Source organism: Pelodiscus sinensis, chromosome 16 (genome assembly GCF_049634645.1).
Source record: "Pelodiscus sinensis isolate JC-2024 chromosome 16, ASM4963464v1, whole genome shotgun sequence".
NCBI classification, from domain to species: Eukaryota; Metazoa; Chordata; order Testudines; family Trionychidae; genus Pelodiscus; species Pelodiscus sinensis.
Window position 1 is genome coordinate 25,525,812 of NC_134726.1, and position 3,825 is coordinate 25,529,636.

Here is a 3,825-nt window from a genome sequence, read left to right on the forward strand (position 1 = left end):
TCAACCTGCAGCCTGTTGTATGGAGAAGGGGGGAAGGGAGGCCAGGTGAGAGGACTGTAGGCTAAAAGGCAGGGCTGTAGCACAGTCAAAGGGGGTGGGATCAGTGTGAAGCAAGGTGGGGCAGGACCTCATGCAGAAGGGGCGGGGCTGGAGGTAGCCAGTCTTCCGTGCTACATGAAGTGCACTGTGCCCACCCACCCAGCCCTCAGAGTTGGCAGGAGCACATGGCGCAGTGCTCCAGCAGTGATTTAAAGGGCCCGGGGCTCTGTCTGCTGGAGCCCCAGGCCTTTTTGAATCACCATGCCCCTTTTGCTCCTCCCCACCCTATCCCTATTGGTGGGCCTGTCTCCATACTAGCCAATCTGAGGGAAATGGCCCAGGAGAGATCTGTTTTGCAGGCACTAGCGGGAAAGTTGCAGGAAAGCTATGGACCACGAAAGGAATTTTTTGTGCCTTTGAGGCTAGGTGAACTCTTAGTAGTGTGGTTCTATTCCAATAAACCAGCCCCAATATGCGGGAGCCTTATTTGCAGGAATTGTTTATCTTTCGTACTTTCCTACCATCCTGTGCTTGCGCTGTGTGACTTGGTTTAAAAAGCGCACCAGGCTCACCTACTATGAATGGCCTATGTGAAATGTGTTGATTTCTGTCCAGTTTCTACTGGATCCGTGACATGCAGTGGTTCCCTTGCTGGCAGCATTAGAAGTAACGAGCATAGAGAATTAATTTTCCTTTCAGTCTTAGAGGAATGGCAGGGCTGAGAAAAAGAGGTAGCCTCACTGAAAGGCTCCTTAGTCTAGGATTAGTTCCCCTAAAAAGAAAGGGTCTTTTTCTGGATGAAAATACTAGTGACCATGGGAAAGGGTGGTAAATTGGGCCCAGTCACTGAAGTTATTGATACCCCCGCTTGGAGGCTGTTCCACTCAGCACTGAAGAAAGGAAACTAAAATGCTCGCCTTTCGTCTGTGGCTAGTCTCAGGTCCTCGCTGTGTTTCTCGCCTCCTTTTTTCTTATATATTCACGTCTCACTCTCAGCCAGGTTTCCCTCAGATAGAGATATTTGTGCAATGATGCAACTGGGGTGCAAGCAGAAGAAGGGTGTGTGACAGTTGCCATTCTGGCTGACCGCTTGGGGATTGAACCGGAGACCTCCAGGGCAAAAAAAAAAAACCACACAAACCCCCCTCCCTCCACCCAAGATAGCGCGAGCCACAGTGATTTATCTTTGGCTATGACACATCCAGCTCATCTGTGAATCAGTACAGAGGGCGCTCTGTAACAAACTACCTCTGGACTAGCCATGCATCTAGGCCTTTCAAAGGAGCTGGCTGGAGGGGGTCCTGCCATGCTTACCACCGTTGCTGCATGTCAGCAAATGGTCTGGTTGGTGGCCATGACCTCAGAGTTAGACACACGAGTCTATTTTAAGTATTCCATGGGGTGAACGTATGATGCTTCGTAATGGAGAAAGTTCGTTGAAGTCTGGAGAGATGTGAAGCAGAGAGCTGCAGGTCTTCAGTCAGCGTCCACTGGCTGCCAGCCTATTCCCTGCAATGCAAAAGAGGCAATACGCAGCCAGCCAGGGAATTTAGTTTACCTAGGAGAAAGGCAGGAATGGACCTGGAATGCAGACGTGGGGCTGCAAGGTAAGAAGGCAGGTTGAGTCTGGTGAAAGGACCCAGCGCTGTGCTTGTTTGCCCCGGCAGTTGGTGAGTCAGAGGAAATATGTCTACTCCTGCAGACTGTGCTCCCGGTAATGGAACTCCAGAGCATATGCAATGGCCTTGATTATTAATCTGTCCCTCTGCTGGGTGCAGGAGCAGATGGGGAGGGCAGTGATAAGCCATCTGCAGGCACACTGTGTTTAGGGGCCAATCAGTCCCCACTGTTACTTATATCAGCCTTAGTTAACCATAGTTCCATGGAAAGCAGAGAACAGCAGAAGCACAGTGGCCACACACCCTCCGATCCCCAGAAACTCTTAAATGCCGGGAGTGGAGCTCATAGGTTTGCTCTGTCAGTTAGTTCTATGACAGTAAGGAAGCCCCATTACACAGCACATATTCCCTGAGGAAATCTACAAGGGTATGTCTACACTACAAAGTTAATTCGAACTAACAGATGTTAGTTCGAAGTAACTTTGATAGGCGCTACACTAGCGATCCGCTAGTTCGAACTTAATTCGAACTAGCGGAGCACTTAATTTGAACTAGGTAAAACTCATTCTACGAGGACTAAGCCTAGTTCGAATTAACTAGTTCGAATTAAGGGCTGTGTAGCCACTTAATTCAAACTAGTGGGAGGCTAGCCCTTCCCAGCTTGCCCTGGTGGCCACTCTGGCCAACACCAGGGAAACTCTTCTGCCCCCCTCCCGGCCCCAGAGCCCTTAAAGGGCCACGGGCTGGCTACACAGTTTGTGCCAGTTGCAAGCCTGCTAGCACCCAGCCAGAAGACCCTGCACCTACCACAACATTATCCAGCCACCCGATGCCACCCAGCCCTCCCGCTCTTCCCGGGACCAGGCTGGCGGCTCCGAGGAGCCTGCCCGGTGCCACAAGAGGCGGGCACCTGCTTGGTCAGGTGCGGAGATCGTGGACCTCATCGAGGTTTGGGGGGAAGCCTCCAATGTCCACGATCTCCGCACTAGCCACAGGAACGCGGCTGTGTACAGCCGCATGGCTACCAGGCTGGCCGTCAGAGGCCACCAGTGGAGCCGGGAGCAGGTCCGCTGTAAAATCAAGGACCTGTGGCAGTCCTACTCCCAGGCCTGCCAGCCAGGGGCTGACCCGGAGGCCTGTCCCCACTTTCAGGCCCTGGACCGCATCCTGGGGGCTCACGCCATCCATGCCCCCTGGGTGGTCATAGACCCCGGGGCAGAGGGACCGGTCCTGGACACCGAGGAGGAGGAGCCAGAGGATGCCGCGAGCCAGGAGCCTGCCAGGAGCCTGCCCAGGACCCAGGACCCCCGAGGAACCCCACAGACCACATCACCTGTGTCGTCCGAGGCCGGGGAGGGCTCCACATGTGAGTACCATCATGCTCCCCTTATGTGTACGGAGGGGTGGGGCGAGAGGGAGCCCAGGGACTGTGCGTCTGGGCCTTGCCCACCATGGAGCACCAGCTGGGTGTCATGCAGGGGCCTTGGCCTTGCAGAGGGGGGCTGGGTTTCACCCACCTTGTCCCCAGGGAGAATTGACCACTGCTCTTGTTTCACCACAGCCGCAGCACCTGGGACTGCAGGACGCACCACCCCGCCTGCAACAGCCACCCGCGCCCGGGCCAGCAAGCGTGCCAGGAACCAGGAGGACTACCAGCGGCGGCACCTCCGGTTCATGGAGCAGCTGCTCTGCAACCAGGAGCACTGGGTCCGGGAGGACCTTCGGCTGCACCAGCAGAGTTTGGAGGCGCTGGAGGAGCAGAGCCATGCCCTCAGAGGCCACCTCCAGACCTTGGTCGACTGGTTCCTGCCTCCTCCTGCTCCAGCTTCTGTGGCTGCCCCAGCTCTCGCTCCTCCTCCCACCCCTGCTGCCCCTGCTCCCCCTCCTGCTTCCTCCGCACCCCCCCGTCCCTCCTGTCCCACCCTCCACATTCATTACCCCCCGACGCCCCCGCACCTACAGTGCTGCGAGACGGGAGAGCCAGCCCGACCCCCAAGCCTGAGCTTTCCCTTCCCTTCCTCCCCTTCCACCCCCTTCCAGCTCCCTCCTCCCTGGTTTTCCCTTCCCCTCTTCCACCCTCACTCCTCCCTCCCCCCACCCCAGTTATGTAAAATAAAAAGAGATTTTTTTTTGCCAAAACAGGTGTCTTTATTTGACATTAGGAAGG